The sequence below is a fragment of the Triturus cristatus genome, chromosome 1_1 (genome assembly GCF_964204655.1).
Source record: "Triturus cristatus chromosome 1_1, aTriCri1.1, whole genome shotgun sequence".
Taxonomy (NCBI): domain Eukaryota; kingdom Metazoa; phylum Chordata; class Amphibia; order Caudata; family Salamandridae; genus Triturus; species Triturus cristatus.
In genome coordinates this window covers 1,167,732,516-1,167,745,028 of record NC_140579.1, presented here as the reverse complement: position 1 = coordinate 1,167,745,028, position 12,513 = coordinate 1,167,732,516, and the positions used below count along the sequence as shown (strand labels likewise).

General features: G+C 49.1%; 1 protein-coding gene across 1 annotated transcript in view; it reads right to left on the bottom strand.

Annotated features, from left to right (window-relative positions):
* Nucleotides 1-12,513, bottom strand: part of LOC146871801 (uncharacterized) — a gene marked incomplete at its 5' end in the record, with an annotated part of 718,460 nt that overhangs the window by 181,686 nt on the left and 524,261 nt on the right. Inside the window, one exon of the mRNA XM_085651438.1 lies at nucleotides 2,155-2,248. The remainder of the gene's footprint in view (nucleotides 1-2,154; nucleotides 2,249-12,513) is intronic.

Here is a 12,513-nt window from a genome sequence, read left to right as displayed (position 1 = left end):
GGGCCCTGCTCAGGCAGAGGCACCCCCTCACATTGTAAACCAAGCACCCTGCCCTCAGGATTGATAGGGCCTGCCATAGGGGTGACTGATAGGTGTATATGTATGTGTATGGTGAGATATAGGAACCTATACCTCTGTGAAGAGTGCTACACTAACACTACCTCACCCAGGCTGCAGTAGCAGGCCTGAGGTGTCAGATTTAGTCTGCTTCCCAGGGGTGGCATAATACATGCTTCAGCCCCTGGTAGGCCTGTAAAGTACCTATGCCCTTGGAACCTGAGGTACCATATACTAAGGGCTCATAAGGCACCACAGTATCCAATCACTAGTGCATCTAATATGCACTCCAAGTCGTTTAGAGAGAACAGAGAGACTGGGGCCCTGATTAGCAGGGACCCAGCCTGACTATAGCAAGAAACCAGTGTATACATCAGAAAAAAAGTGGGGGCAACATAAGCGCAGATCCTACTCTCCTACAAGCCCTTAAACTCCAAGTGTGGAATTTTGTTCAAGTCTAAGCTGCTTGAAAATGGCATATCTGTGCTGGTAGTAAAAAGGGTACTGAAGTAACAAACAATATAATTGTTATATGGTACAGATATGTCATACTAAAAAAAAATAACACTGAAACATTGGTATAATGCAGTGGTTCCCAAACTTTTTAGACCCGTGGCTCCCTTGACCCATTGGCATTGTCCGTGGCTCCCCACTGTTACTTTTTTTGGAGGTTAGGGTGGATGTAAGCCCGGCCTCTGGAGTACTTGCATTTTTCTCCCTGAAAATAATTGGGATGAAACTGATGAAGGTATTATTATCATATACGCAGGGTGTTTCGTATGACTAAGGCAGGGCCTCTAATAAAATATTCCTGGTTACACTTCTTTGCTCATGCCTTTTTAGGGTACCCTCTCAAACTTTTTTATCCCGCTTTCAGTGCTAGATAGCACCCCTATGCATGTAGGCCCCATTGCCAAAGTGTTTCTGCGCTTGAAGAATATTTATATGCACTTCCATTTCTACCCATGTCATAGGTGCCAACACACCTGTCTCAGCAGGGTGACTCACAGTTTTTTTAACCCACACTTACTTTTCTGTCTACTCCCTAAAATTGCCTCTAAATCAAAGCAAGTAAAATTAATTCCTCTGATTGTTTTTTTATTAAACGTCCCTCTTTCTTGCTTCCAAATGTTGGCATTATGCCGTATATGGTGTTTTCGTTCCCAGTGCTCAAGGAAAGAGCAGGCCTGTCTGGAAATGTGTGTGTACTGAAAGAAATGTGTACTGGAAGGACCTATGATTAAAGTACAAACGTCATTACTTAATAATACTTAGCGTGTTTAATAGACAGGGCAACTGTACTTTCCTGATAACTTGCATTGGTGCAAAATGCATTTGGAAAAAATACGAAACTATTAACGAGTCTAACAAAACAATTCAGGCATCTTCCGCTTACTTTGGGATTGTTGTAATGTGGGGATCCAGTGATATATGGAGGCCATCTCCATTGACATGTCATCAAATAACCACTACGTTTACAGCTATAGGCATGTCACTTGCAAATCATTGACATCATGCGCTTAAGTCTAATTAGTTTAACTGAAGCCAACAGACCCTTCAACATTAAATGCATTAAAGTGCTTGATGTGCGGCTCCTCTGGCTAGGTTTGATGGTTTCCCAGGGAGCCAGGGCACACAGTTTGGGAACCACTGGTATAATGTAAAGGAAGGGCCTGGGATGACATCCTATCTGAGAAATGTACCAAATCCCAACTTGTGTCACAAACCTCTATTATTCTGAGTGGGAGTGGCTTAGTACAACATATTAGGGGTTAGGGCGAATATCTTGAGCATTGTCATTCTCTGCAGATGCAGAGACCTTATGTTTATGAGCCTATCTTGCTCCTTTGTCCAGCTTTAAAATAAAATAAGTGTACAATATCTTAAACCTCCTCCCATTGGTTGCATGGACAACCTCCTTAATGTTACATCACCTCATCTGTTTCCTATCTAATGTCACAAGCAGCAAAGTATCTCACAAGGAAATTAAATCCTTTCAGTAATCTTTACCGAATGTGAATCAGTGCGCACAATGTTAGGACATTTCCTGTGGCCAAAACACGGATTACCTCTAGCCTTGAGACCAAAGCTACTCACTTTGTGATAACTGGGTTCTTGAAGGACTCTCTGCAAATGAAGCACTTGAAAGGAAGATCCTCCTCATCACTGCTCACCTCATAGTTTTCATCGTCTGCAAAGAAGCAAAAAGGTTAGCATTTTTCAGTATTATCACTTCCCAAATCAGAATAACCAATAGTGTATGTTCTGAGAATGTATATGGATTTACTACATTTAATTACGTATACTACATATTAATGATATATATTAACGTTATATTACAGTTGAAAGAATGTGTTTGTAGTTTAACCCCCAAATCAGAGATTTTAAATAATGTCTGGACAACAAACATCGATTAGGGAACCATTTTTGTAAACAAGAGGCCTCCAGTTTAGTTATGTTCCACAGTCAGATATGCATCCTGTAAGGGATAATCTCAGAACATCCACGCACTTCAAATTTATTGTATGATGCCAACAACTAAATTCAAAATATAAGACCCATTCAGAGCTTTGGATAGGACAGACGGACCCAGATCGTGCTTGCAAACACTTAAACTGATGCCTTGCAACTGCTTAAAACATTTCTAAAACATGGCAAACATCTCTCCGGTAGGCTCCCATTTGAGCATCCTTAAAGAGACTATTGGTGCCTGAAAGAAAGACCATTGGTGCACTGGTGTCACCTAATCGGAAACAGCGTATGATGGGGAACAAAACTCTGGCTTCCTTTTCGGTAAGTTGAATGAAGATACTGTAGATAGTGGTATAACGGCATCCTCCTCCAATGGCATAATGTAACAGAGCATCAGATGACAGCTACGATTGACTTGAAATACGACTGTTGATTGACGGCTCTGGTAGGGTCATCGGCTGAGAGGCATCCCAGGAAATAGCCTTTACAGAGTGAATGTGTGGTGTGACAACTAAGTTGATCAGGGCAAGTTGCACAACTTGAGTCGAAGTACAGGCATCACAAATGGAGGTACAATACATCAGGTCTTTGGCACCAAGACGGAAATTGTCTGCTGATACACCAGAAAAGAACACTTACATCAGAGCACATGATACAGGGGATGAGCACTGAGTGTTGCTAAACGAAAGAAGAACCTGAACTCTGAGAAAGGCTATACCCTAAAAAACTGCCACTGCAGCAAGATGGTACCAGGATAGTCATAGCAGTTTTATTGTTGGCACACAGACCAACATGGAGGTCATCAAATGAGGGGAAGTCACATTCAACGCTCCTAGGCAACTAATGGCGATCGTTCTAGAGGTTTGGTGCCCCCACTCATGGAGAGAAAACCTACCCCTTCCACAGGACTCAGCCCCTAAAACCTCATACTGACCCCATTAGAATGAACCAGTGAGCACTGCAGTATTGAGGCTCGCGATCACGAAGGTGCTCTGAAAGTAAGGCCATGTCCAACCTGTAACGTCATCTACCCAATCTCTTTTTCATTGTAGGGAAATGCCCCTTTTTGACATGGTCTCCCCCCATATTTTGCCTGGTACATGATGTGATTTCGACTGGAAGTGCTCTGGGTTACTGCTAACCAGGTCCGAGTGCCAGATCTATTTATCCCAAAACTGTGCAATTGTATTCCCAATTTGGCAATACCTTTAGTACTCTCTGTAAGTCCCTAGTAAATGGTACCCCTGTTACCTAGGGCCTGAGGTACTAAAATGGGTCCCCAAGGTCTGCAGCATGAATTGTGCCACCCTAAGGGGTCCCTCATCAAACTCATGAGGGCTGCCATGGCAGGCTGCATGTTTAGGTGCAAACAAAAGTGAAAACACGACATGAGACACATTTCTGTGTACCATGAACACTGCATGTAATATTTGTAAGTCACCCCTCCAGCAGGGTGTCCTATATCATACATGAGGACATGTACGCATGAGTAGATATGCCCCTGTGCAGGCCAGTTTCACTGCTGCCAGTACAAGCGATTAGGAGAGCCTTTTTAACGCAAGTGCTGGACTCTGGTGAAAACTAGTTCTCCAGCTGCATGATGGCGTCACTGACATTAGGGATGTTTGGTATCAAACATCTTGTATTCACAAACCCACCCTGATTTGAGTGGTGAATTTGTGAGTACATGCACACAGAGGGCACCTTACAGGTGCCCCCTGAAAACCTACCAGACCCTGGGGTGTTGGTTGACTGGTCTCGGCCAGCCTGCCACCCCCGACAGATTTCTGAACTCCCAGATCAAGACCGACGTGAAGTCGCAACTGCAAGAACAGAAGACCCCGCAACTAACTTGCCGCCAACTCTGCTGGCCTCCCTGAGGACTACAGCTATTGCATCAAAAGATGACTTGTACTGCAGCTGTTGAGTCCCCAAAGCCCGGAAGACCTGCCAGGACTTCACCCAGGAACCAAGACTTCCAGAGAAGAGACAGACCTGCTCCCCTGCCGGCATATAAAGACTCCTAAGAGGACTATCGTGGCTGCAGAAACAGGACTACTCAACAAACCACTGCACCTGTCACTCCAAGAACGAGTGGAAGTGGGACAACAGTGTCACCGTGGTCCCCCAGCACTCCAGAGACTGAGTCCACCTGGTTTTCGCCTGCAGTGAACTTGCCGACGTCGCCTGCAGCAGCTGCACGCAGGGCCCCTCCACAGCAATTGCTCCCAGTAAGGAAAACCAGACACCTAAAGACACCTCTGCACCAGTCGCCCCTGGGCTGTGGCGAAAAGGACCAAAGGTGTCCCCATGTCCCTGAGCATCGTGAGGCCTGAGCCCCCCTGTTGGTTCAGCCCAACTGGCCTTCCAGTCAAAGCCTGCAGCCTCTTTACATGAAGACTGATCCCTATAGAGTAACACTGGGCACCTGATGCTGTTTTGCACTCCTGCACCCGGCTGCCCTAGTGCCACTGGTGGTGTTCTGCTGGTGCTACCTTGGACCTTGCCCATCACTCACCTTAACTCCAGGAGACTGGTCCCGTAAGCTGCTGTACTGTACCTGAATGTCGCATTTGCTTTTTCTCCCGTAAGATAAAGTTGCAGCTTCTGAAAATTGCACTAAGCGTCGACTTTTTAAATACAAAAGTATTTCATTTGAAAAATATTCTTACCTGAATTAATTGCTTCTGGCGCCTAAATACATATAAAAATATGCGCTATTATAAATTGGTGTGGATCTCCTTATTAAGTTGTGTGTCTCACTTATTGACTTATGTTTATTTGTGAATGTCTAACACTCCCCTGTGATAAGCCTAAGGCTGCTCGACCGCACGACACCCTAGAAGAGCACCTTAGGATTGCTAGAGCAAGTCCCTGTCCGCTTATAAGAGAACTTCACACACAGTAATAAGGGGTAGGAGGAGTCCCCCACTTCGACCTCCTGTAACAAGACTTTTCACACACTGAGAAGAGGGGCAAAACAAACGTATGTCGCTAGTCAAGAAAGGTGAGTAGACAAGACACATATGTTGTTAAAACTGCCCTCACCCACAAGAATTTGTGGCATGCTTCATCATAGGGCTGCTACAACAACTCCACTCCAGCCAACGACAGAGGTGGAGCAATAGGGTGGGGGAAGACAAGACAAACAAAGAAAAAATGCGGTATCAGAGAAGAGGTGCAGAAATAACAATGTTAAAACTAACACAGGGATATCCTATCTTCCCTTTATTAGTGGACTCCCGGGTTAGGTTAAGAGGGTTCTAATCACCCCGTGGATGGTAGTATGCTGGTCTATAATGAACCCACTACCCCTCCACTCTGCTCAATGTCGACAAGTTTCTGCCAGCTACTGCTTCTTCCCCGGCTTTCATCAGGACTAAAAAACAAGATCCCTTTGAAACTCTCGCTATCTCCTACCTTGCGGAGTAGAATGTTGTCACAGCCTGTATAAATGCTCAGGTCATGAAGGTATTGCAACTCACTCAGTGGAAAATATCAGAGTTTACTTTGTACTCTTGTCCAACCTGGCGGGGAAGCGAGGACGGCTCCCTGTAGTCACACATTCGTCAAGGTGAGCTCGTCTCGGACCTTATGTTCCTATGTACGTTTATGTTCACGATTAAAGTTTCCTGACATTTTTTGGTGGGTATTATATTTACTCTTCTCAGTGTCCCTCTCTTGGGGTTGCCTCTGTTCTCCTCACCCCCCCCACCTACTTCAATGTCCTCCTCTTATGTGAGCACTATGACTGAAGTCTTCCAGATTCTTGTCATCTTCTCTCTGGCTATCCCTCTAAGGAGACTGTGTTCTCCCTACACTCTCTCCCCCTTTCCCTTTCTTCCTTCCCTTACTCCTTCTTCCTATACTTCGTTTCAGCTTTTGTCTGCCATCATGTTTCTTCTTTTCAATTTCTATTTTCCATTATTTTCCTGCCTACATTAGTTCTTCTCTTTTTCAGATTTATTTCCATTCAGGATTTGCACTGTTTAATGCTACTTAGCCTTCTGTATTTCACTTATTATACTTTTTTTTAAGTTTAATATTTCTAAGTGCCTAATTTGCAGTAAGTTTTTTTAATGAGTAGGTTGCGTATTATCTCTTGGAATGTTAAAGAGATCCGTAATCCAATTAAAAAACAATGTGTATTATCTCCCTTTGCCAAATTGAAATGCCAGGTAGCGTTATTGCAAGAAACACATCTTAAAGAACAGGATTTGTCTTCTTTATGTAAACTATGGGTTGGAGATGTCTTTTGTTCCCCAGCAGTCAATAACAAGAATGGTGTTGTAATATTGTTTCACAAATCATTAAATGTTTGTCTGCAAAATGAGGTCAAGGACACTAATGGTAGATCCGATCCGTCCAAAAAATTTACCGTCCGACTCGTATCTGTATTTTTTTACGTACGAATCGTACAAGTCCCGTACAAACGGCGAAGTACGATTCGTACGTGAAAAGTACATACGAATGACCTCGGGAAAAGTCTACGAGACGTCCCCGGACAGTTTTACGTACGAGTCGTAAAACTGAAGTCCCAGCGCACAAGTCCGATCCGTACCGGCGTCCCGAATACACAAGCGTATGGAAAACGTCCCGTACGCAGCGAACTTTGCACGACCCCTACCCCGGGTACACTTGTGCCCGGGGTATGAGTCGTACGGCCCCCCCCCCCAGCCTCCCACCCCTCCCGCGTACGTCCGCACCGTACCCCCACCCCCTGTATGTACGGCACGTACTCCCAGCCCCCACCGTATGTACGCGCCGTACCCCCAGCCCTGTATGTACGCGCCGTACCCCCAGCCCCCCGTATGTACGCGCCGTACCCCCAGCCCCGTATGTACGCGCCGTACCCCCAGCCCCCATATGTATGCGCCGTACCCCCAGCTTCGTATGTACGCGCCGTACCCCCCCACCCCAGCACCCGCGCATGTACGCGCCGTACCCCCCACCCCAGCACCCGCGCATGTACGTGCCGTACCCCAGCACACGCGTATGTAAGCACCGTACCCCCCACCCCAGCACCTGCGTATGTACACCCCGTACCCCCCACCCCTGCCCCGTACTTGGACGCACCGTACTCCAACACCGTACCCCAGCATCGCCTATGTACGAATCGTACAACACCAGTGCATATGTGATGACTGTACAACAACATAGCTATGGACGCACCTTACATACGCGAAAATTACTCTTACTGAACCAGGACACTGTAAAACAGCCCAAGGAGGGTCAATTCGACTCGCACAACACCACAAAACACCTCGCACAACACCACAAAACACGTCTACAGGACAAAAAACATCTAAAAGACTGACCTGGCACATCCAAACAGGCAAACAGAGGCCCAAACTCACAACCACCTCTTATAACACACCCACCAAAAGTTCAAACCCAGCCACACCCACAAATGGACCAATAAAAAGGACCCACAATCACAAACCATGAGCCTTTGCAACAGATCTACTGCTGACAGACATCACACACAAACAACTGCAGCCATACACCTTAACTTACACACCTTCACACAACCTCCTTCACACAGACCCCCTCTACACATACACACACACCTACACATTCACACCCACACACCCACAACCACCCACACCCCACACCATGCCCACAAGACAAGAATCCAAAGTTCACAAGGGAGGAGCTGGACATCCTTGTCAAAGAAGTCATCAGAGTCGAGCCACAGCTTTTTGGAACATTGGTCAGACAGACCAGCATATCCCAAAAAGCTAGCCTGTGGCAGAGGATCGTCGATCGGGTGAATGCTGTTGCGCCCATCAGAAGGACCAGGAATAAATGCCAAGCCAGGTGGTACGATCTGCGGAGGGCAGTCAAGCGCAAAATGAACAAGGACTACGCCCAGAGTAACATCACAGGAGGTGGGCTGCCCCGCAGACCGGTACATTACCATCCCTGGGAGGAGAAGGTGATGGCCCTGCTTCCGCCGGTGGGAGTACACGGAGTCGAAGGAGTTCAAGAGCCTGGTGAGTACACAAACAACTTACGTAACATGGGGGGGAATGGCATCCACACCCCAACTACAACAAATGCACTCACCTACCCCCAAGCCGTCACCTGACACAACAACACTCTAAACAACGCTCATGCCACTAACATGAGTATGCCCCATTCACAAAGCAAGGCCATGCCATGTCCCAGCCTACACAAACCACAAACCCAAGACAGGATGTCCGGGATGCTGGGAGGGTGGGGATCACTAAACATATTGTACAACTCAGAAACAGACACCATTGCCCTCAGCCCATATGGCCCAGGTACATACCCATGCACCATGCGCAATGCACAGGGACTGGCAAAGTACTGACAAGGTAGCTGACACTTGGCCCTGCTGTAGGCAGCACAAGGCCCTCCTGTGACAACTGCAAACTCTAACACAAACACAACAAGCTCAGAAATCTAGGACAGGAACTCACACTCACTGACATGGCAGCATGCGCCATGGTGGGACAGATACATCACCTGGGAGACCCACTGCCAAATCACACCACACCCACCAGCAGGCACCGTCAATCAATCAACAATCGATCAGGGTACTTGTAAGGCGCGCTACTTACCTGTGAGGGTCTCAAGGCGCTGAGGGGGGGGGGGGGGGGGTTCCACCACTGCTCGAATGCGGGGGACAGCTGCGAGGGCGAGGCTGCCGGAGCGGAGCTGGCGGGTGGGTGTGTAGAAGCTGAGTCTGATGTGCAGATAGGCTTGTCCGGCGGTGTGGAGTGCCTTGTGTGCGTGGGTGAGGAGCTTACAGGTGATCCTCTTGTTGATGTGGAGCCAGTGCAGGTCTCTCAGGAGGGGGGTGATGTGGCTGTGGCGGGGGGAATTTACGATCAGTTGGGCCGAGGCGTTTCCGAAGCGTTGTAGCCGCCGTTGGTGTGTGGATGGGAGTCCTGCGTAGAGTGCAGTGGCGTAGTACAGTCAGCTGCTGACGAGGGCCTGTGTCACTGTTCTACTTGTTTAGGTCGGGATCCACCAGTAGATCCGGCGGAGCCTGCGTAGGGTGTCGTAGCAGGAGGAGGAGACGCCGTTGACCTGCTTCGACATGGAGAGGGAGGATGCGAGGATCACTCCTAGGTTGCGTGCGTGTTTGGTGGGTGTCGGTGATGTCCCCAGAGCGATCGGCCACCAGGAGTCGTCCCAGGCTGAGGGTGTGGGTCCGAGGATGAGGACCTCCGTCTTGTCCGAGTTCTGTTTTAGATGGCCGCTCCGCATCCAGTCGGCGATGGCCCTCAGACCCTCGTGGATGTTTGTTTTGGTGGTGTGAGGGTCCTTGGTGAGGGAGAGGATGTGCTGGGTGTCGTCGGCATCGGAGATGTTTTTGAGGTTGTGGTGGCGAGCCACTTGTGTGAGGGGGGCCATGTGGATGTTGAACAGCGTCGGGCTGAGGGATGATCACTCACCCCTTACACAAGCACACACCCCCGGGGCAGCCAATGGAGTTACCCACTCTCACAATGGACATGTGACACAACAAGATCAAGCCACAGCCAAAAAAGCATCCTAGGCCAAATGCGACATGTCAAAGACCCTGGATAACATTTCAATCAGTTCCCTGCAACATACCCATCCACAAGTGAACATTGATGTGAATGCTAGGCACATACAACTACCTGGAGGAACTGTGCCAACTAGAACATGTATGAAACATGGATGTCGCATGAAACATCATTAACATTGTCTCTCTCTCACACACAGGGCAACGTCATGGATCTCCCTCCAACACTGGGGGGGAACAATCACAAGCCCAGGCTCGGCAGGAAGATGATCCCACCGGCAGCGACGACTCAGCACTCTGTGGATGCCCCCAACCAACCTGGACCCTCTGGTGCCCAAATCCCTGCAGCACCTGTGTCAGGTACATCTGTGCCAACCACCACCCCCATTCTTGCCACATCCCAGGAGACACCCAGGAGCCCTGCCCGCACAGAACAACTGAGCCAGTCTGACCTGGAGGGACAAGGTTCTCCGGCCACCCAGGAGGAGGCAGACAACCATGCAAATGTCATCCCTTAGGGGTCCCATAAACCCGATGTTCCCACAATGGCAGGCCAGGCTCGTGTGGGCAGGGGTGGTGGGAGTGGAGGCAGGCGGAGGCGCGAACCTGACCAGGCAGCTGAGGGAACCGGTATGTCACACATACGCCACATCTTGGACACATACCGGCGTGACACCAAGGGCATCAGCCAGGTAGTGGCGACCCTCAACGAGATTAAGAACCAGCATGCCGAGCAACACGCCAGTCAACAACAACACCAAGGACGGATGGAGGCAAGACTGGCTGAGCTCCTGGCGGTGCAAAGGGACATGAGCCATTCACTCAGTCGGATCGCCGACAACATGGGCAACCCTCCCTGTGACACCAGGCGCAGACCAGCACCAGCCACAGGGAGGGAGGAGTAGGAGGAGGATTCGTCCGACGGAGCGTCCCAAACATTGTCAAGGCCTGCATCTGAGGGTCCCCGGAGGAAGGTGGGTCGTCCACGGAAAAGACCGTGAGAGGCAGCGGACCATCCACATCTCCCAGGTCACCTGGCCTGGCACCTGGCCTTCATGCGCAACAGCAGCACATCATTCACTGACATTCTCTGCCACATGGACTTGCTGGTCACAGTCTGACCAATGATGACCAACACTGTGGTCTGGACTCTGATGACTTCAAATGCCAAGGATCCCATCTCCCCCTGTGAACTTTGGATTCCATGCACACTGTATAGCACCTATTTGTCCACACTAAACTGGCCCCACACCGAGAATAAATCCTAATTTCTTCAATGAGATGTTGCATTCATTTAGCATGAGTACACAACCTACGTGTGGGGAAATGTCAAACTATGCCTGAGTGTTGAACTAACTCCAGCCATCCATAGCCTGGAATCTGAGTCTGGTACAGGACACACATGGGTATCAATGTATCATACAATACAGACATGGAGCACAATACTCACCCATGATGGCATCAAGCTGCTGAGGGGGGGCATGCAATACTGTGCAGACAGACCAATTGGGAAGAGTATCAAGAAGGCGAAGAGGTCATGGCTCATGTGGATGTTGCCGGGGAGGGAGTAGCAGGTATGTCTTGCCACGTGGGAGAACTATGTCCTGCATGCTGGAGTACGGTGGATGTGAAGAATGATGGCCAGGGCAAGGTTGGATGCACGGAGTTGGCACAACGGGGTCTTGGATAACAGACGTGCAAGGTTGGTTTGGGGTCTGGGGTTGTGGCCTGCCTCCTGAGTGTGGGTGAGGAATCTGAAGGTCATCCTGCAGCAGACAGTGATCCATTGCAGCTATCTCTGGTGGACGGCGATGTGGCTGGGGCGCGGGATGTTGAAGCTGAGGTGTGCACATGCAGCATGGATGTGGACAAGTTTCCCGGGAGTTTGGATGTACTTGCTCCGTACAGGGCGGGGCAGTAGTTGACACGGCTGGTGTCGTGGGCCTGGGGGATGGTCTGTCTTTCCTTGGAGTGGATCTATCTGTGGATCATGTGCATCATGCAGAGGGTGTTGCACCCTGAGGTACAGATGCTGGTGATTAGCATGGCAAATGTGAGTGACGAATCCATGATGCACACCATCTTGTGTGCGTGGGCACTGGGTGCATGTGCAGGGCTCTTGCGGGTGGGACACAAGCAATTGACCCAGCTGTAAGGGGACAATCCTCAGATGATTACGTCAGTCCTGTACAAGTTCTGCCTCAGGTGGCTGATGTTCAGCCATTCATCAATGGATCTCATGCCTTCTTGAATGTTGGAACTGGCAATGGCTGTGTCTTTGGTGAGGGTGAGGAGCACCTGGCTGTCAATGGCATACTAGCTGATGATGAGGTGCTGTGCGCATGTGATGCAGGAGAGGGGGACCTGGACACATTGAAGATTGACTGCTGAGAGATGAGCCCTGGGCCATGTGCCAGATGATGCCACTATACTACATGCTGAAGGCTTGACTCCCACTCCCA